At 47.5% G+C, this 22,651-nt stretch overlaps 1 protein-coding gene across 8 annotated transcripts in view; it reads left to right on the forward strand.

Moving 5' to 3' along the window:
- Nucleotides 1-22,651, forward strand: part of LOC8033762 (protein FAM13A) — a 143,788-nt gene that overhangs the window by 83,286 nt on the left and 37,851 nt on the right. For 4 of the 8 annotated variants that reach the window (XM_042292296.1, XM_042292298.1, XM_042292295.1 and 1 more), the window contains exon 3: nt 20,689-20,971. The gene's annotated coding sequence lies outside the window, so the exon portion shown is untranslated. Of the gene's footprint in view, nt 1-4,494; nt 4,883-20,688; nt 20,972-22,651 lie in introns of those variants that run through there. The other 4 variants (XM_040206343.3, XM_040499461.2, XM_040206342.3 and 1 more) reach the window with 3 other exon arrangements.

The following is a 22,651-nucleotide window of genomic DNA, read 5'->3' on the forward strand; positions in this document are numbered from 1 at the left end:
GCCTTTACTCCGTTTCACCTTATGTTGTACCACAGACAAGGCTAGAAGCGCGAGCTCATAGCGTTGGGAGCTGCCGTTGGTGCACGAGAGCTTGTGCCGCCGAGATCTGCCCCAGAGCAAGGAGCTCGCGCTTGTAGCCTTTCCTGCTATAAAATTTAGGGTGAAGCAGAGTATAGTTGGGAGCGTTTTTACCTGTCGTTAGAGCCTCTCGTCTCATCCGAGTGTTTGAGTTTCACGGTTTCCTTGGCTTTCACGAACGCCACATCAGCAGCCATTGAAATAACCTCGATTCTTAAGGGTGCCTAGTGTCTATACCAACCTGGAAAGGCCTGGAATTATAAAAGAAGTTTCGGGAACACCGTAAAACAAATCGGCGACGTCAGGGACCGATGTGGACGGCGCAGTAGCACGCTACGAAGCGGGAGGCCCATGCATCACTGTACATACACATATAGCCAGCAGAAGGCACTGCCCTTAATGGCGGATTAAACTGGAACAAGCCGAACAACGCCTGCAATTTCATTTTCTGCCTTTTCTTCTCTAATAATCGGGGTATTTAATCGGAATATTCGTGTTGAAACCCGGGGGGAAAACACCGGTAATGTGAGCGAGATAGCGCAAAACGCGCGCAGTGCGGCGTGCTTTCTGCAGCAAACATTGAACGTCGATAAAATTGTTTTTCTCCGCAAGAACAAGTAACAATCACCACCAACAAGGTGCGATGACGTCAATCATCATGAGTATCATCATCACCGCCATCAGTATCATTCATTACTCCCTGAGGGCTCTTACGGGCATTGTTGGTCAAATGTTTTCCAGAAGAGCAGAAATTCTTGTCGCGGCAGAACAGGCGTCGGCACGTGTTCTCCTCGAACGCGTGCCGTGTCCTCGAGGCATCGACCGGACGCCGCGTTGTCGCCGAACGGAAAGTGACAACAAGAGTAGGACTCGCCGCGCTCAATCAGCGCGATTGCAGGCTGTGTACTGCACCGCACTCGGGGCCCGATACGATGCGCCGGCGTCAGACTTCCACAATCGTATCGGGAAGTTGTTTGGGGCGGGAGACGGCACCAACGTCAGACCTACCCCCCCCCCCCCCCCCCCTCCCTCGAGAAAAAAAAAAAAAGAAAAAAAGGAAGTAAGGAGGTCGGATACTGGAATAATAGTGATATAATCAGGTTTTTATTGTTTTTAATTTTATCTCGGAAGGGAGCGCATTGTCTTGCTGGGGTCGACGATCGGTATCCGCGACTACGTCATTATAAAGGTCGCGCAAAAATACTCAGTGCGAGCTGTGTACACCCACTGCGAGAGTTGTGGCAGAACCGGGGGGGGGGGGGGGGGGGGGGGGGGGGGGGTTTGCGCGCTTTCGTTAAATCGAGCGTTTTACGAGGAGTTCCGAAGCGCTTTTCGGTCGTAAAAAAAGTCATATAAATAAACCAACGAACGCGGTGCGATGAAACTTTTCACAAAGGTGTCTTTGGGTGGTGCGTTCATCACGCTAAAATTTCGTGAATATGGGTTAAAACAAAAGTAATGCGAAAAAAAAAAAATCGAATTTTTATGCGCGGGAGAAACAGAAGCAAACCGTCGGGCGGATACTGCTTTCGATATATGGTACCACGAGCTACACAAACCTTAAAGCTTCTTAAGGACCCAAAGCTGATCCAGAAGATTCGAGCTCGCGTGGTATCATACGTGAGCAGCAGCGTAAACCATACGGTTTGTTCACTTTTTCTCGCGCACGCACATACAACTTATCAAGTTTTTCGTACACTTGTTTTCCAGAAAGGTGCACTAACAAGATTTGAGTGTACGATATATGCACCACCTAAAAGAGACACCCTTATAAAAAGTTCCACCGAACTCCGTTCATTGACTTATTTATATGTTTTTCTTTTTTTATGACCAAATAGTGCTCTGGAACTCTTAGTACGTAGGTCCGAAACACCGCGTAATTGGTGCATCTGGTAGTTCGATATACAAATGGGTGGATTAGTGCGTGTTACATTTGTCACGAAGCGGGGACGCTATACAAATTCGTTACACGGTTCACCGGTTTGACTCGAAAAGGTGTTGACAAGCAGCCGACGTTTTTTTTTGTGTTTTTTTATTTAATATTTTTTTTTTTTTTACGTACTTTAACGCAATAAACACGGGCGTGTGGCCACGTCTGTCCAACGCCTTTAATGTCCGAGTACAACGTCATGACCAGAGCATGACGCAAATTTAGTTCAGTAATCCAAGCAAAATGGGGACACCTCAGCTTATCATGCCTATAAAAATAAACTACCAGGTGAATCAAAATGCTCGCGCCAAACTGAAAATGTAGCCAGACTAAAATATCATATTACCTAAAAATTGTAGAAAAAAAGAAAGAAAGAAAGAAAGAAAGACGCAAATTTGAAGTCATGCAGCCGAATGGGGGATTCTAACCAAACTGCATATTGAGCCATAATGAAACATCCAACCGGATTAGAGGTTCTAGCCAAACTGATAATTTAGAAAATTAAAACAGCGCAAATGACGAGGGAATCAAAACCCAGACAGAGCGCTGTTTGAGCCAACAAGCAACCAGCCGAATTGGAAATTCTAGCCAAACTAATAATTTAGCCAAACTCAAGCATTCAGCCGAATGAAAGATTCTAGCCAAACTGAGAATTTAGCCATGGTAAAAGCATCCAGCCGAACTGGAAATCCTAGCATCACTAAAATATTAGCTGAACTAAAGCATCTAGCCAATTTTTTTTTTTTTTTTTTTTTTTGGGGGGGGGGGGGGGGGGGGGCGTTCTAACGAAGCTAAGAATTTAGCCAAACTGGAACATCCAGCCGATAAACTTCCGGACTAATTGAGGATTTAGCCACACTGAAGCATCCAGCCAAACTGAAGCATTCAGCGGAATTGCAGATTCTAACGAAACTGGACATTTAGCCGAACTCAGCGGAATTGGAGATTCTAGATAAACCAAGAATTTAGGCATATACTGAAGCATCCAGCCGCATTGAAGATCCTAACCAAACTAAAACTTTGGCCGAACTGAAGCATCCAGCTGAATTGGATATTTCTAGCAAAACTGAGAACTTAGTCGCATGGAAGCGTTCGGCATACAATTGAGCCTTTCAGCCAAATTGACCGGTCAGCCGAATGTACACCTCATCCGAATCGGGACGACACCCCTCGATGCGGAGGAAGCGGGGCGGTTGCCTTTGGCGACGTTCTCCGCCGTTATCTCGAGAGGTTCTGTCGCGCGCCATCCGTGCCCCAGAAAGACGCGTAATCCCCGGCTAAAGCGCGAAAAATAAAGCTGACGCAATGTCCGCGCAGCAAAATCGAACGAGGTCGGGCAGGTCGCGCGTGACGACGAGCGCTTCCCTCTCTCTCTCCTGTTGTCCGCGGAGACGGATCGGTCCCTGCCGCTACGAGGCCTGCCTTTTTCCGGGGTGGGACTTTGCATATCGTTTCCGTCGTCCCGTAGCGTTCTCCACAACCCGCTACTAGCTCCGCAGATAAGGCTAGTGCCGCGCATGCGCAATAGTGGGCGTCTCCGTTGAGGAGAGAACGTTGCGGGACGGTGGAAACGGTTTAGGAAAAGCCCCTAATGCACCGCGATCTTTGGAGGGGTTGGCACCATTCGGTCGTAGGTCGACGTCGTGGAAAAAAGGGGAGTAAGCTTTTGTTGAGTGTTTTTGTAATAATGGTAACAATGATAATAATAAAAACAACACTAACAATAATCTTTATTGGCTCAGGAGAGCCGCGGCACCGCAGAAAGGGGTGTTGGTAATTATGAGATCGTATGTACAAAAATGTTAACGAGTGCAGTAAGCACTTTCCGGTTCAATTTTTTTTTCCCTTTTTGCCTTGGAAGGTTGAAAAAGGGGGGCGTAATGGTACAATGTCTCCTAGTTCTATTTCAGCAAAGCCCGAGCAAGCTGTGGCTTAGATATCGCGTTTGATGGTAATATTTCCACGATGCATCGTTATCATGGGCGGCGGCGGCGGGTCCTCCACGAAGCTCCTTCGGCGGGACGCGTGAATACCGCACTTGAGAATTTCTTGCGACGAGCCGCCCGCCCGACCATCCGACGCGGCCTCGCTCTATATTTGGGCGCCGAAAGCCGGGAAGCCGGTCGTCGGGCTCCTCTTTTCCCCCCTTTCGGCCGTGGCGGGACGTAAACAACCCGGCCCTCGCCGAGCAGCGCCGTTTTCTCCTTCGCGCTCGCTTCTTCCACCTCCTCCGTCCTCGCCATGGCCGCCTACCGTCGGGTACGGAGGCAGGCAGGAGCGCGCGACGACGTTGGCGGCGCGGCGGCGCGCCGGCCGGCTGACGTGTTCACTCGTCCTCCACGATCATCCGCCTCTGACGTCACGCCAATTGAAAATGCACGCTCACTTTTCGGCGCGCGAGTCGGCGCGACGCCGCTTTGGTGTGCAATCGAACGCGTCGGACGCGAGCGCTCACGCACGTGCGCCTTGTGCTGCGCTTGCGCGTTGACGGTAGACGCGGCGCTGTTGCCGCGACGGCGTCCTTGGCGTCAGCGAGGTCCTTCGTTTGCTCGGGCTCCGCATCGCGCAAAACGCGCTCGGTGTGTGCGACGGGTAGGCTGCGTTGTTGCCTGCCGGCGGCTGTGTGTGTTGTTCCAAGACCGACTTTGCGCGCTCACCACCGCCGCTCGCCTTTGGAGTTACCTGTGGACACTGCGGCCGTTGTTGACGCGGTGCTCTTTAACGTGCGGTGCCCGGCTGTGTCGGGCGGAGGAGCTTGGGTCGGGTGCTCTCTGGACCCTGCGTTCGAATCTGGCCATCTCGGTGCTGCTGCCGGCGACGAGGAGTTTGCGTCGTAGGGGACTGCGGTGTCGGCCGTGCTGCTTTGCTGCGCCGGTAAGCTCTCGCTGCCAGTTGCTCGCTTCTCTGCCGCAGCTTCAGGTCTCCGTGGGAGCGATCTGGCGTTGTTAGTCGCCGGCTGGTCGCCAGCTGCGGGTTCTCCCCCACTTGGATGCGTTTGGCGCCTAATGCCGACGCACGCGTCTGAAGACAATGCCGGCGTGCCTTTGTGTCCTCGTAACAGTGGCCGAATTGAGTTTTTATTCGTATACCTCCACGCTGTTGACCTGCTCTTGTCGAACACACCTTGTTTTAATTTGTAATTACACCGATCAATCACCACGCTGCACCGCCGTGGTTAGGTTTCGCAAATGTTGTGGCCATGTGTGATATCTCTCTCTCTCTCTCTCTCTCTCTATATATATATATATATATATATATAAGCGTGCTTGATGTCCTAGGTTGGTTTGACACGTAAACTCCTTTCTATAATATATATATATATATATATATATATATATATATATATTATAGAAAGGAGTTTACGTTTTAAGGAGTTTTATATATATATATATATATATATATATATATATATATATATATATATATATATATATATATATATTATAGAAAGGAGTTTATATATATATATATATATATATATATTATAGAAAGGAGTTTACGTGTCAAACCAGCCTAGGACATGGGCACGCTCCGGCGTACGACAGGTTTAATTCACGCCACCTGGGGATCCGATCTCAGTTACACGGCGTGTGTCAGGTTGTAAGTGGGGACGTGTATGCCGTTTTTGCCGGCGGCACTTGCACCGGAGTCGCCGAGGCGTCGTTGGCTCCGGTTTGGCCTGCACGCTCTTTGTCGTCATTTTGTTTCCCGGGGCCCTGGTTAATCGATACCAGTCCGCTGATAATCGGTTGCACGCCGGCGAGCGTGGCGGATGGACGGAGTGGAGGCAAACGATAGGGCACGCAGAATTGGAACGAGTTCGCTGTGCTGCGTCACGCTGCGCCGTCGTCGACATCGCTGCGGTCCCCAGTCAGCTTCTTTCCAGTTGTGAACTCTATCGTAGTTGCTCGTACACTAAATGCTCAGTAATTCAAAATCCTCAAATTCTAGGTCGTAACAAAAGTGCAAAAATAGATTTTTTTTCCCCCTAGCAGCATATTTTATATAACCCTGAATGAAAAATCACAGCCTTCACTTATCTGCCTCGTGTTTGTCACGGACTTCTTATTCGAAGTCGCTTCGGTTCTGACGAAGTGGCTTGTTGTTTAACTCCAATCCTTCGGTTCCAGTCTTGTAGCTCTCTCTCTTTCTCCCTCGCCCCCCTCACTTACACTCTCTCGCACGCACACACACAAACACACAGACACACACACACGGACAGACAGACAGACGGGAAGACAAACAAAGAGAAAGAGGGAGAAATTGGCTTGTTGGAAAGACGAAGGCGTCAACAGAGCTCAACGATGTTTGTTCTCAGTGCCGAATGCCATCGGATGCTCAGTTCGTGCAGGTTCACGCCTGCTCCATTTCCCAGCCGTAAGCTTGACCCTACGTGTCTCCCCTAGTCTTCCGTTCAGACCTGAGCCGCCCACGTTGCTTCGGCGCTGACCAAGAGAGGAGGGAGTCACGGAGAGCGGGCATCGGTGTAGCCTGCGCTAACAACGGTGTCTCTGGGGCGAATCGAACGGTCGTTGGCTGGGCTTTCGGGTCTCGCAGCTGGAGCATCGATCGACAACCTCGGCGGCCGCTGCCGGCTTCGGCCGTCTCTCCTCCGAGGGCACACGTTCCTTGCCGCCGGAGCCCGGCATACTCCGAGGACTCCGAAGAAGCCAGGCGCGTCCCATGTGTTCTTTCCGTCTATATCGAGAAAACAAAACCTCGTTTTTCGGCCCGCGTAAGGAAACTAAGTATGCGGATCGCAAAAAGCTGAAACTCGCGCGTGAATGTGACGCTAAGCGGTGGTGACAGAATGCGAACGTTTTAGAACGTGACATATTTCTTAATTAAACACACACACACACACACACACACACACACACACACACACACACACACACACACACACACACACACACACACACACACACACACACACACACACACACACACCAGGGGTGGAACGGCTGCGCCATTTGCGCCATTTTGCGCCAGACGCATTTGTCTGCGCCATCCTGCGCCATTTCACGGAAACTGCGCCACAGCCAATACCTTGCGCCATTATGCACCAAATCGCACAACGTGCGCCAAAAACAAAAAAGTATTTTGTCTTGGTTTTGGTTCCTATCGACTCGATTGGCAACAATTAGCCCGTTTAGCTTGGTCGGCCTTGCAATCCTTTGTTCTGTTTATTCTCCCTGTGTATCCCGAGTCGGAAGCGCGCGAAAATACTCGGGGATCGGATTCGAATCGCTACACCTGCGACTGGACTGTTATTCTTCAACCATAAGCTGTTGAGCAAGTCGACCGAGGTGAGGTCGAGTCGTTAAGCGTCAGATTGCCTGAGGCTCTGCAGCCCGGGATCCGGACGTCAGCCAATTGAAAACAAATGAGCAAAATACTCCTTTTAGTACTTCATCGTTAGAAGTTGAAACAGCATTCCCGCAAGATAATTGCGATTTGATAGAACTGAAACGCGGTCCGATCCGGAACCTTGCCTGCCAGCTGCTGTCACGCGAGCGGTAGATCTCCTCGGCGTACTTTAACCTTGCTCCCGCTAATCGCTTTGAATACGATAACTACGTTAATTGTAGTCTGCTGCTTCGATATTGAGTTGCACAATAGGATAAACTCGAAATGTGTTGCCCTGTTCCCCCACGCAACTGCACGTCCGTTGCTTACGCACGTCATGTGGTTCGCACATATAATTACTCTGTCGAGCACGTGGGGGTTGTGCGATAAGCAGTGCTGGTTTGCATTTTGAGCAGCTGAAAGCCACTCAGAAATTATCAAGGACACGATCTGCAGAAACATATGGTACTTGCTATTTGATTCTCATTAAGGCTTACAAAGTTTCAAGTTTTGGCATCTGTTACACTGTTATCCCATTACCTAGGTCCCTAACCCCAAAGCACAATTGAAATTTCTCCCGTGCTCGTCTAAGACACAAGCTGAAGTGCAGTGAAAACTGATCTGAGCTGCTCCTAGCCTGCTCCAGAATGTAGTTTTAGCTGCTCCCAACCTGCTCCAAAACAGCGGTTTCAGCTGCTCCCGTGGCTGCTCCCAAATACATTTCATGAGTTCCACCCCTGCACACACAAGAAAAATAATTCTGCATGAGCCGACGGGCGTCCACGTAGGCCCGATATTCGTCAAACCAAGAAATGGCATTGAGGGTACCCGTCGCATTCGAAGTTTCAGTGAAGACAACTTGTCAGCAAAATTAGCTTTCTTGCTAACAAGATTTTTTTTTTTTTAGCGGAGCTGTCAAGGGCTAGTTTTCGCAGTATCGTGTCCGTCAGCAAATAAATTATGACACTAAACTCTGGACAGCTACCGCCATCTATGAGCGACGGCGGCAACTGGCAGTTGCCTCCGTCGCTCATAGATGGCGGGAACTTCTCCAGGCTTTTCCACTCTGGCTTGCCGATTTGCGGCCGGCCATCACTTCATTCCCAACATTTTTTTTAATAGAAATTAATGTTGCAGGTGCCCACATTGATATTTCTTGGTTTGACGAATGTCAAACTTCGTTAGGCGTCGGCTCTTAGCGAAATTTAGTTTTGTTTACCTTTTGACCCCACAGGTAATACAATGCTCTCAAACTTCCGCATACTATCCCCACCGCTAGTATTCCATTCGCACGCGAGTTTCAGTTGTCTGCGATGCGTAGTTTATATACGCGGGCGAAAAACAGGATTTCATTTCCTCGATCCAACCCTATAGATCTGACACTGTGCAGCTACGATGGCTGCAAGATGGGTTGTACTGCGTTAAACTAAAAAAAAAAAAAAAAAAAAAAAAAAAAAAAAAAAAAAAAAAACAGATTATGATTTGCACATTTTTTTGGTGCTCTGAAACGCCAGACGTTTGACGGTGTAGTAACACTTCGCCTCAGAAACGTTAATTAACACAAACGTAAGGTAATAAAAGAGCTGCGTTTGAGGGAAGGCGCTGTGATCCATAGCTTAGTCAAATGCTTTTTCCACGTGGATACTTTCCAATAAGGAGTATTCACTGGGCGCCGTATTTGTGGGTGATGTCTAGAGCGCATGCTCTGAACGAGCCCACATTAATAGGCTGCTAAGACTGGCAATCTTGAGGGTGCGAAATGCACGTTACAAAAGAACTGTGGAAGCTCGCCATGAGCACGCACTCAGCAGTCGTGCACACAGCTATGGCCGCCAGTGAATACTTCCTATAACCTAGAGTCTTTAACGTAGTACTGATGTACTACGCGCAGTAGTGATACACGACCGCACGCGGGTGCGATGCTCATCCATAATTCCAGATCCAAACGGGCAGGGAGGTGGCAATTGAACCCAGCATCTCTGGTGGGTTCTGCAGCGCGAGCTTTCGCTCCACGTAGCTCCGAGCTAGAAACACAGGGCAAAAGGTTTGAAATTTGAAACTTTTGGTTATTACTGCGCAAATAAGGGCAGAAAAAGAAAAGAACAAAAGAAATAGGCGAATACATGTGTGTTGAAATTTGAAATATCTGGTGTACCGTCCCTCCATGATCACTTTTTTTTTTTTAAATATTTGACATCACCAAGGCTCCTGAAATAGGCCTAAAAATCAGTTATTCCTTATTGGAGTGGTAGACCTCCCATTCGGCGTTAGACATGCTCACCGAGTGCGAAAAGAGAAGTAGACAAGTGTTTTATTCACGGATACAAGATATGTTGTAGCTACATTGGCAGCAAAATCTTTTATTGATCAAAACGGCAGAATATATACTGGCACATGTGCCGCTCGCAAGCCTTCCGGTGTTGTGTGCTCAGTATTAATCTGCACATTGCATCGTTTATGAACAGTGCGAGGCTTTACGCTGTGTCACGGTGTACCTATTGTCTAGTTTAATACTACATTACGGGGCAGGGTAGTGGTCACTGTGCTTTTATCACAAAACAACGCACAAAATACCGTGTAAAAAAAAAAAAAAGAAATTAAATAACGAAGAATTCTTTCGTGGCCTTCTTTACCTTGCAACAGAAGGTATACAATGACAGTGTATCGATCAGACGGGAGAAACAATTGTTCTACACTCTGCGTACGCTCGATTGCAGAACTCGCCTCGGCTTTCTTGTTTTGTTGAGTATTGCCCGCTAATGTATGGTTACGTGAATGGTCTACCTACATACGCGCAGCTAATGACAGCGCCTACCCGCATTCCACTTGGTCTGGTGGCGATGACCTGCCCGCACGGCAGACCAACACGCGTCCCTGACGTCACGCAGCTGCGGTGGCGCTGTCGACGGCACTGCACATGCGCAGACACTTCTGTTCACTCGAATTCGGTTTCTGCGCATGCGCACTGCCCACACCTGGTGTGGGCAAATGTGGGTTTGTTTGTAAACAGTGAGTTGGTCTATAAACATCGTTATGGTCGTTTCATGTCCACTCGGCGGAGATCGAATAACCTTTTGATAGAATTGAAAAGAAGTAACAAACAAAACAAATTCTATGTGTTGAAAATTATATCTTTACGCTGCCAAAGCATTGCTAAAAAAAGTAAAAAAATAAAAGAACAAAGAAAAGAAGAAAGCCATTAAACATCTGTTGTCTGGTATTTAGACAACTAGGAAAATGTAGCTGCTTTTTTTCTTCCGCCTTCTATAAACGACTCTCTTGTGCCTTTTCTGACCGCTGCTGCACCGTGTACTTGAAGCGTTCAGGGGGTGAGTTTTGTTACTTCGTTGTTTTATTCCTTCGGCCAGCATATTTCACGTTCTTGTCGATATTTGTGACCGTGCTTGCGAGGCAAATGTCGGAATACACCAGTCAACAAGCAAACTATTGAAAAGCACGAATTCTTTTTTTCTTTTTCGCTCGTTTATTTAGCAAAAATGGCTTTGAACCGTTCCAATTATTCTAAAACCCAATCTTCAAAGACAAAAAGAAAAAAAAAAATGAATGTTTGTACTGTGCGGCAAGTCAGTCAGCTCTAAAGGGGCGTTTGATGTTTCAGTTGTAGATTTGGCCTTTATGCGGTAGAGATTGTAAACTGATTACAGCATTGCACGGCGGCACGAGTCAACCGTCCAAAATAGAAATCAACGGGTGTAATACCTACTGAGACGATTTCAAGTACGTTTGTCGGCAACGAGGAGCCTGTTACTTACTTTTATCTTTTCGTAGGGGCACCTTCCCTGGCGTTGTTTACTCGTTCGGCTGCCATTTTCCAGGAAGCTCGGAGTTGCAGCTTTTCTTTCAGATAACACTCGAGAAGTGCTCTTTGTTCTCTTCCGGGGAAATCGAGAGTGTGCGAGCGAGACCTTACGCGACGCGTCGGCCACGGTTATTGACCGAAGCAGGCGCGAGAGCCTTCACTCGGTCCTGCGACAGGCTCGCCCTAGTCCTCTACAGCCGCGAACAACGAACACCTCTCAAAGGTCAAATACTTCCGGTCGCACCCCCCCCCCCCCCCCCCCCCTTTTTTTTTTATCATTGCCATTTGCAACGGGCGGGCACGTCCGCTTCGGATGCCTTTCTCCAGCACGCGCTCGTTCGTGGCCTTCCACCGTGCTCTGGCTGCGCGCGCACACTCGAGGCCCACGATTCGCCCAAGCGTTATAGAAGGTAGCGCTGTGGGCGGGACAGCCGTGGTCACCGACAGGATTAGAACGGCAGGGCGTCTCTTCTGTACTGCCAGTCTCGAGCACGAACACTCCTCGCCTTCCGCCGTGCTTTGGCTACGTTCGAGGTGCACGCGACGCTGCGAAGCACTGTCGAAGGTGGGAAGCAGCTCGCGTTGGAATACCGGAAGCTCCTCCCTGCCGTTCTTGCCCTGTGAGTGACTACGGAGGACCTCCGTCGTTCTAATCCTGCCGGTTAAGTTTAGGTCATATTACGGGGTAGTGTGGGCTCCGGTCCTGACTTTTCTGTTTTAAATCACTCGTCACAAATACGTAATGACTGCAAAATTAAAGAGGCAAGAAAACTTTAAAAAAAAAGGGGGAAAAAAACGCCGTTATTTATAGGATATTTGAGTAAATTGTGGCAATTTCTATTTCCGTCTCGCCGCTCCTCTTCGGTGCTCGCCAATCAAGCCGAACCGGGTAACACGATCGGAGCGGAGACATAAATGGAAGACCGCCCCGTTCGGGTTCGAGAAAAAAAGCCCCTTTTGATTTGGGATCTGGTTACGCGGTGTTCTTCCGACTTGGCCCTGCCTGGAGGGGGAGGATCAGGTTCCGTCGTGGGTGATGGGGTTTGAAATAGGGACAACCGTCGCGTGACCCAAACGCCTCGTCGGCTCTTTCTTTCTCATTTCGGTCTTTCAGGTATTCAGGCACGTTTATAGTCACGCGCCAGAGTCACTGAATGTTCGGATGTGTCCAGGCTCTGAAAGCTCTTTAGGTATTCGTTGTAATAATGAAATCAACGAATGATAAGTTTCTCTCTCAAAAAGGAGCAGCTTTCAATAGTTTCGTGCATAAAAAAAGACGCGTTGAAAAGAAATTCGGAATACCCTTATATCAATAACGCTATCACCCTTATCCTCATTTTTTCTTGGGGGGGGGGGGGGGGGGGTATAAATTTGCTTAGAGCACGGGTCATCGTCCCTCCTACCTAAACACGTTTTTCTTTTGTATATATATATATATATATATATATATATATATATCTATATATATATATATATATATATTTTTTTTTTTTTTTTTTGCAGTCTAAACATTGTTAAATCTGAGCCGCCCATTGATGTGCCACTATGTGTGAGCCAACGACTCCTTACTATGTGCTTTGCCGTTTACATGGTCTTTAGACTCCTCGTTGTAGCGTCAAAGCCGAAACCGGTAGGAGCTATCCCGCGGGTGTAGTTTCCCTAGAAAACGCTAAATTTACGCAATTTTATTAGAAGACAAGGCCTGCCCATGACGTCATCGTTAGTGGATTGCCGACCCGCTCCTAGCGGTAAACACGCCGAAGCTCCACGAGAGATATGCGGCGCTGCCTGGATCCACTAGTGGTGACGTTTGGGAAGGGAAGATTGCAGGCCTGGACTTGTGTAAATGCTATTAATTCACGTGCACGTTTTTTGTTTTTGTTTTTCTTTGGCACGGTTGGCAGTCCCAAGGACTCGTTAGTCGTAAAGATTGAATGAGGGCGGAGTCGTCGAGTGCTCGAGATGTGCGTCGATGGACCCACTGCCTCTGGGGTCGATAATGACGGGTCCGTTTACGCGGGGACGATGCGATAAGCGCGGGCCAAACAAGGCAGTGCGACTCGCGTTTCCTGCAGAGCGGCGTATCTCACGTGCACGACACTGTGCCGTTCTCCTCGAATGCTATCGCGTGCTGTAACGGACGGTTCCATCTTCTCTTATCTTTCCGCACTTAACCTGTATGGAGATTCAACGTGGACTTTTGGACCCCACCACTTCTCTCGTGTCGCGGGCAACGATCTCTTTGAAAAGGCCGGTTCCCACGTGAGCGCTGATACAGCGTCAGCTAATTATCGTCTGCCACCGTTTTGACGTTGCCTTACGAATATGGCGAACGCTCCTGTCAACACTTGTGCAAAACTCATCGCTCCGATGTGTATGTGATCAGTCCTTAATTGTGTAGTTGGGTGACTTATCGGACGCTCTGTCGACGGTATGGGTCGTCCTGGTAGGAGACCTTTTCTCTCGCTAGTCGCGGACTGTGATGCCGAGTTTTACGGACGTAGCGCGCCTTTACGGGGACTTTCATTGAAAACAAGTCGCTTTCGCGAAGGCGCGTGGAAAGGTAGAGAAAGTCTCTGCCTTTGTTCTTCGTGACTTGGGTTCGAACGCTTGCTCGGACTGCTCTTGTATGAAAAGTGTATGAAAAAAGGACAAATAAAAGAAGATTTGGTTGCTCTTCTAGATCCCCTGTGGTTGCTGATTTTCGGTTTCTTGGGCACGGGTCTCTGCGTGCGCGGTTATGAGAAAAGCTTCATGCCTGATTATTAGTGTCCGTGTAGTGTACGCGTCCGACTACCATCCGCAAAGTCTCGAACCGCAGAATTTACATGACAGGTTTCAAACACTGATTTGTTTCTCGTTGAGGCGGTTTAGAACGCGGCAATAATGGGCAGGTCTAGTTTGCGCCTTTCGAATAACAGTTTTCCGGTCCTTAGTCCGGGGATATCGGTCCTCGCTTTATTCTTCTGCCGGAGACGCTGCCTGCATGGACGCGACTGTCGCTGATCGGAGTTGATCAATGTTACTTTCTCGTGACCTTGGTTCGAGTCGCGCCTCGCAGCGACTGCCCATCGATCCTGAGAGTCGTGAACCAATCGACGATGGGACGACCGGCGCCTTGGAAACATCAGACGCGACCGGCCGAATCGGCGCTAAGCGCCTGGAGTCATCAGGGTTGATGTCCGCTACGTAGTCCGTTACGTCGCGTTGTGAATTTCGAGCTTGCAGTTGGAAGACTGCGAACTGTGCGCACTTCGTTTGAATGAGCGTTTCCCGGAATGAGGCTTAAACCTGATCCACTTGGCGTGATTCTGTCCGCGAGTTCGCACTTCGCAGTTGCGTGGTTGTGGCGTCGAGCACAACGGCTTGCACCACGCTTTTTTTCTTCTTCCTTTCTTTTCGCGCACGGGCGACGTTGCAGCTGCGGAATCGCAAGTAAAATGGCACCATGTAACTTTGGCTTTAACCAGTGAGAAAAAAAGAAAAACAACAACAACAACATTACATACGTGCATGAAGTTACGGCGATTAGAAGAACACATCCAGCCGCGAAGTTAGCTCTCCGCTCTAACTTCCGCTGCCGAGTGCGTTTGTCGGCGGGGGTTGCCGGCATCGGAAGATGCGTAAATAATGACAGCAATTTTCGCTCCTGTTTACAACCCCGTCGTAGTCGCCTTCGTCGCCTACTCTCAACTTCGTTTTGTTTTCGTTTCTGCGGCGGCGCGTTCAGTTTTCCGGGATGTTTCCGCTGCCTCGCTGTCTCTGGGAGTTTTATAAATAGCCAGGCTGACGGAGGAGCTGCCAAGTGCGTCGCAGATTTTGGGGGGTGTGTGTGCATTGGTCACGTGTTGTCGCCGATATCTCTCCCGCGGTGCCCATTGGAAAACGCTTCCTGGGGTAGCCGTAGTCTGGGGAAAGGGAATGAGCGACCGATCCGTTTATATCAACTCCATGAATCCCCCTCACCCCCCACCCTAAACTGACACTGGAGTGAAAGCTGCCTGCTGCTCGTTGGGCAAGCGCCTATCTTCCGCCACCTGATCACGCTCCCGACCTCACCCACGCGTAGACAGAGGGGTCAGGTGATGAAAGGGAGGCAGTTGGTTGGTTTTGTCAGCTCTGGGTTGGTTTCGGGGCTTTAGTCTCGCGCTCTTTCCCCCGAGGAAATTTCGCTCGCGGGGTAACTTCCATTGGAGCCGAGTCGCTTGTTTGCTGTCGACTCCGAAACCCTGCTGCGTAGTTCTTGGTCGGCTTCTTCCTTCCCTTGCCCCAGCGTCCGTCCGTCTTTCTCTCTCTCTCTTTTATCTGTCTATTTTTTATCCGATCCATTTCTCGCTTCCTTGTTGTCTCCGGCGGCTGTTGTCAATAGAATGCGCGTCGGCTCTTCTGTCGCTCGCGGGTTCGTCGGTGACTTTTGTTTTGTGTACATGGAGTCAATACCTGTAGGAAAGCCACCTCTCCATAGTTCCGCTGTAGCTCCGCGAAGGGCAAGCCGCTATTTGGATGGATGGATGGATGCTAGCGGCTGTGCCTTTATAGACCTTTCCATCACTTATCACCCGGGCGGAAAATGCTGATTGGGCTGTGGACCCATGCGCAGCGTCTGATGTACCGTACAGCAGAGGAACCGCGCATGCTCAGAAAGCGTTTGAGTCTAGTAGACAAAGATAGCAGCGCGCAGAAGGAGACTTTTGCAAAGGTCTATATTGGGCGGTACCTTGCGCCACCTAGCCGCCTATTAGAGTTAAGAACCAAAAGTATGATTTCTTTCCTTGGGAGGCACTCACTTGATCGAATGACGTTTTAGCGAACGCCCACGTTTCACCGAATGACACTTTAGCGAATAGTCGGACGCCGCGAAGCGGCGTTTTCGGGTGGGCCAACTGGGTTCACATTTTTGTAATGAGCCGCCGCAAACTGTCGCCGCGAAGCGGCGTAAGCGCAGCGCGGCGGATGGGTTAACGCGCGCCCCCGTTATTCGCTAAAACGTTGATTCGCTCAAACGTCGCTGTTCACTAAAACGTCATTCGCTCATGTGATATGAACCCGTCTCGTCTTCCCCTTGGCATAGGGCACACCGTGTATCCACTTTCTCATACTTCATCTTATATGTCATAATCTTCAATACTTCCGTTCTAGCCTAGAATAACGAGCTCCACCGTGAATTATCACACCAATGTTTGTTCCTTATTTCCTGTTTTTGTCCCCATGCATAGTTAAAGCTGATTTTCTTTGCATTCTTTCTTCCCACATCTTTCTCTCGGCTTCTTTTACTTCCTTTTTCACAGAGTTAGTCTGCTCTGCCCCAGCACTTGACTGTTGGTATTTGAGTTTCAGTTTTCGGGTTCGGTTTGTCCATTTAGTGTTTAGACTTCTCATGTATGGATGCTTACATATTTTTCTCGCCCATCGTGTTTCCTCAATTGTGTCCAGTCTTTGTTCAAATTTCAACTCGCTGATGCCTCTCCAGCCTCGAAAGATGCCCAGCCCACGTCTCCCTGCACTCTTTCATTTGGTGTATTCCCATGCGCCCCCAGTGCCAGACTGCCCACGCTCCTATGCCTGGTCTCTAACCTCAACTGGACCTCAGATTCCGTGCATAATACCGCATTGCCAAAAGACAACCCCGGCACCATGACTCCTTTCCATATTCCCCTGACAACTTCATATCTATCGTAACTTCACAGTACCCTATGCTTCATAATTGCGGCATTCCTTTTTTTCCGTTCTTTAGAATATTTTCTTCCTGTTCTTCTAAAGTATTGCTTTCCCTCATTCAGTCATACTTCTAGGTATTCATAGTTCTCTATGTATTTTAATAAAACGTCTTGAAACCTAATTATAAACCATTATTCTCGACTCATCTCTAGCACTGGATTTCAGGCCCAGAGAGTCTCCTTCCTCTTCACAGATCTTAATCAGCTCCTGTAACCTATCCTGGCTATCTGCCAACACTACAAATGTCATGTGCGTAGAACATTCCTGGTATAACTATTGGCTTACTTTTCCCCCTCTCTCCATATATGACAGATCAAAAGCTAAAATTGCACTCTTCTAATTTCTTTTCCATCCTTCTCTGGTATACCGTAAAAAGGCAGAGGTGAAGGGATTACCCTGCCCGAGCCCTCTTTTTATTTTGGTTCTGTTATTTCTGCTTCCCATGTTATAACAGACTTATTATTTGCATATACTAGTTGTGAAAGCCAAATCAGGTATGCATCTAAATCATACCCTCTCACTGTACCCAGAGCTCTTCCTGACTCACATTGTCGTACGCCCCTTTAATGTCTAGAAATGCTATCAATAACGGTTTCTTTGTCATGTGTGCCACTTTTATACATTGAGTGATGATGAATAAGTTATTATCTAGTCTTCCATGTTTTCAAAACCCGTTCTGCAGCATCACCTAAAATGTTTTCGGCCCATGTTTTCATTCTTCTTTTTACTAGCTGCATCGCTAGTCTGTACAGAACCAAAGTTACTATTATTGGGCAGTATGATATGCAATCCTTATTTTCCTTGCCTTCATGTAGCAATCTCATTCTTCATAGCAATCTCAGTCTCCAGTCATTGGGTACCTCTCCCCCATGATCATTTGATCTGTTGCCTGTTTTAACTTTAATTCACTTTTTGTTCTTAGTTTCTTGACTTGTCTCATTACTTGCCATTTGGGCCTGTCGCCTCCCGCTTTATTTTCTGCTTTGTCCCATTCCCCCGTGGTTGTCTCAGTTGTCTCGTTAGTGTTCTCGTCTTGTGCCGTGTTGCGGTTTGTGTTCTGCCCAATCTCGTTCGGTTCAAGTTCTGCGAATACTGCCTCGATTGTCTAATAAATTCGCTTACCTCCTCGCCCTCTACACTTATCCCTTCTTGTGTGGTCGATGAACACTGGAACCCTTCTGTTTTTCTTTCCTGTGCATTAATGTGCTCCTAGAACCTTTTTGCTGCATTCCTATCATTTCGATTTACTTCCATCATCCACTGCACTCTAGCTCTACCAATCTTGGCCTGGACTCGAGCAGATGCCTCTTCTTTTCTTTCCTCAAATGTCGTCCATTTCGATGCTACCTCCGCGGGTGTGTCCCCCCTTTTCCTTTTCTTCGCTCTTCCGTGTTCCCTTGAGGCCTCTTCTCGCTCTGATATGGCCGCCTTAAATGGGCACTTCAACAAAATTTGAAATATACCCGTTGTTTTCAGAAATAGGTTGAATATGATCCACAGTATCCGTAGATGACTATCATAAGTTTGTATTATGAGCCTGATGGCTGTATTTTTCGTTATAAACGGCCCACTCTGGCAAGTACTCTGGCAAGTGCTCGGAGAGTTGCCAGCGGACAGCACGTGGCATCCGCCGCATTTGTGATGTAGATTGTCTCGGGACGAGCAAAGCTGCGGCTAGGCTGACGTCGAGAGGATGTCCTAGTCGTTCCAGCCACCGAAGCGGTCGAAGCTCGCCATCGATCAATCGGGCCACCGCAACTAACCCCAAAGCTGCATTTTGTACTAATTTTGAGTCTTAAGCACAGCCGGCTTCTCCCTCTCCTCCCTGATATCCGCCTTAAGCTCCTCTAACTTAGTGGCTTACTCTCCATCTACCCTCATTAAACCGACCCCAAGATTCTCATAGAGACGGCAAGTGAAGCTACCCTCCACCGCAACAGCTAAGCTCTCGAAGTCGGTCTCCTCTAAATTGCTCCATCGCTTACGCTCTTCACACTCTACTAACTCTGCTTCTCCCTTACCTTTCCGTTCTTTGTGATTCATCTCCCCTCAAAATCGAAACAACACCCTCCAAAATCTAAACAATACCTGACCCTAATGGCCTATCCGGCCGCCGCCGGTGCCTGCACTAACCTAAATTCTTGACGCTATTTAAAACTAGCAACAAAGCTGTTAGATGCTCCACCGAGTGGCCTGCCTATCGCCCTATCGCTTTATAGGGCACGCAACACCGTCCGAGGAAACACAACTACTGATGCGGCCAACTATCCCGCCAAATATTCAAACAAACCCCCGTCACACGATGACGTAAAAAAAAAAAAAAAAAAAAAGAAGAACTGTGTTTGCTATTTCCTGCACACTACAAAAAAGAACTGTTTACTATCCCCATGCCCAGATAATCACGTAAAAAAAAACAAAAAAACAAAAAAACTTAGCTTAGCTTTGGGATTTTAAACAACTTCTAAAAACGCGTCCGATCAGTTCGAGAATGACCAAGCTATTTGAAGGCAGACGGATGTCTATGTTTACAGGTGCATTAAACATTCGTGCAACAAATAACTCAAAGGTATGAGAAGGAAAAGTCACTTTGCAGCGCCTCCCTAGCATTTGGGATTCTAAAATTGTCACTCTGGAGGTGTGCTCTGTTGCCGTTTTTGGTTTAACGAAACTTCTAATCGATAAACGTTGTTGGATCGCGGCTTAAAAATTTGTAGGCTGTGCTTAATTTGTAGTGGAGAAAGTGTGGTAACCTTCCTTCAGTACGGCACCTCGCACAACTGCGCATTCCCAACTTTTATTGTGGGCTAGCTTCATTGTTCCTCGGAATATCCCATACTGAACTCTAATAACACTCTTATTTCTATCACTTGATGGCGGATGACCTAGAAAAACAAACGCTACCTGCGGGCAGCTTGAGTCTTAGAGGAGTCATCACTCCCCTTACAGCTCTTGACAGTATGTTTTACATAGGGGAAAATAAACCCGATGAAAACTTACATAAAAAACAACAAATAGTATAAGAAAAAAAAAAATCCCGCAGATATTTGGCAGTTAGTTACAGTAAACAGAACAAAAAGAAGAAGAAAAAAAACAGACCATTTTGTTGACACATACATGTACCAGATAGTAGGAAAAAAAACATGTCATCCTTTTGTATGAAATGTTGAATTCAACAATTCTACACAGAATGCAGCAAATAAAGAGCTCACTTTATTGACACACTCACTTACTGTATTACAGGAAAAGCATTTTATTCATGTGGATTGAACAATTTTATACAGAAAACAAAAAGAGTGCGTTTTGTTGAAAGATACTGGAATGCAGGAAAAATAGACATTTCGCTAGCTACATGTTTTGATGTGTGCATATACAGGCCAGCAGGAATAGAAACATTTGCAGATGTTCAGATTCCTCATCATAAGAAGCAATAATAAAAAGGATACTTCTTTTGGTGAAATGTTGCATGCATTCTATATGATTTCACAAGAATTCCTGGCTCAGTAAATGATCGTTCTACAATGTTTTGGTAATGGTCAAATTATTTAGTCTGCGGCTGCTAAACAATTCTAACATCGCGACATTGTTGTTGAACAATTTTCACATGTACTGTGCCTCTTGTAGCCATCATACGAGCCTTCAAAGAATTATAAAATCTGAGTCAGTTTGGGTAAAGTTCATTTTGCCTATTCTTTCTCATTCTTTTGCAACCTGTAATCTGGTTAAATGTGAAGTGGAGCGTGTAAGAAAAGAAAAGTTGCATGGGACATGACGGACGTGCCTCTCTCCGACGCAGGGCACCCAGTCTGCTTGAGACCTGTTGGGGCAGCACAAGGCCCCTCTGCAGCCAACCAGCGTGGGCTCCTAGGCGCCACTAGGCTCTAACCCAGCGGTCACCGTGACACGAATGCTGTCACTGCGGTTGGTCTCCTGCCGGTTTCTCAAGCAGCCATAAGAGGGGACTTGCCAGGCGTGCTCAGTGTTGCCATGTAACTCATTCATCCATTGTGCTCACCGAGTGTTGTGTTCCTGTGGTCTGTCTACGTCGCCTCGTTTCTGTAACACCATCACGCAAGTCTGTGAGTATCGGAACGGCTTCTACTCCCTCCCTCAACCCCTCCTGCCTCTGTGCAGTTTTGCTCTTGTTTACTTGACTGTTTTGCTCTGGTGCAAAGGGTACAGTAGATTGATTGATTCTAATTAGCATCTTTGTCTCGCTCTAGTTTGATGGCTCCTGTACTTTAAATTGGCCATGAAACAATATTGTGTTTGAATGTTACCCACTTTACTCTTGCATACTGACACATATAGCATGCAAGTATACTCACACGCAACGCCACTTAGCCAAAACCTGTTTGTTGCGGTGTAATTTTAAAGATGGAAGTGAACCATTTCTTTGAATCCCTCTTTTGCCGAGTTAGCTGACACGGTTGTGGGGGTCACAAAGTTGCAAGGATCACCCCAGGGTGACATTCCGCAGTTGAATGTGGTTAGGATTGGTCGCGAGCACTGCATGAGCACTCCATTTTGGTTCGATTATGATCAGTGCCTTAGCAAACATTTTAGGATGGAGCTTATGTCTGATCGCTGTGATGGTAAAAATGTCCAGAGCACAGCACATGCCCTGTGCATTGCCAACTCCATGGTTTGGCTACACAAACATTGGCACCATATAATCAGCAGTGGATTACACAGCCGCTTGTTCTGGGTGCAAGTTGAGGAGGTGAAATCTGCCTGTTTTTCCTAAGCTTTTAAAAGGCGCTGCTAGTGCGTACAATGAAAAACGAATGCATACTTTTTAGGTCATGAATATCAAAGATTTATTCTGTGCAGTGATCAAAAAAGTAAGATTATTTCATGACCTATTTAATTGAGAGCTCTTGTGTGAAAAATTGGAATGGAAAGTATATATTTTTATGTGCTTTGTAGCGCGGTCTTTAAATTCACTTTGCACAAGCGTGTGTCGATGGAGACAGTTTCAATGCCTATTCCTGCAGACTGTTCACAGGAAGCTCCGAGTGAGTTTAGAGGAGGACTCGCAGAATCTTCTGGAGCAAGGCTGGCGAAATTTTTCTTTCACTATTTGTGCTCATGGTCTGAAAAGGAAAGAAACCCCCTTTGTAGGAACTCCCAAGTGAGATGACAACTCGGGACGTTCACAAAAGCAGCATTCCTGCCCGTTTGGATGTCCTGTATGGTCAAGCTGGTGTGGAAGTACAGGGCAGGCTTCGGATTTCGATGTGAAGAGGATCTGTAATATCACTGAAAGCATGCATCAAGAAGTCGTGCACTCATGAAAACGTGAAATCTAAAATTTGGAACTGATCACAAGCTGGGCAAAGCCCATGGTGGTGTTGTGCTGCAGCGACGAGGAACTCGTGGAGCAAGATGTAATTTGTATGAAATGCCAGAAACTGAAGAGCGTAAGAAGTGCAATCAACATGAAAGTGACTGATTTCATCTTTAAGGCTTTGCGGGGTTGTTGCGTCACTGCATCACTACGCACTGCATAGATGAGGAAGGGGTTAACAGAAGTCACTCTGTTTTGGTAACACTTTGGATGCCACTTTTTGCACGCCATTTTTGTTTCGTGCATTCCTGGTTTTTTGTGCTTTTGTTTCTGACCTGTTGCTTAGTGACAAATGATTCTTGGGCATCCGCCAGCCAAAGAGTCTTGGCAACAAAACAATTGAGGCAGTGGAGGGGATGAATATGACCTTGTTTGTTTGGGGTACGATTTTCTGCAATGCATTCGTCCA

Source organism: Ixodes scapularis, unplaced genomic scaffold, assembly GCF_016920785.2.
Source record: "Ixodes scapularis isolate PalLabHiFi unplaced genomic scaffold, ASM1692078v2 PGA_scaffold3__209_contigs__length_174095766, whole genome shotgun sequence".
Taxonomy (NCBI): Eukaryota; Metazoa; Arthropoda; class Arachnida; order Ixodida; family Ixodidae; genus Ixodes; species Ixodes scapularis.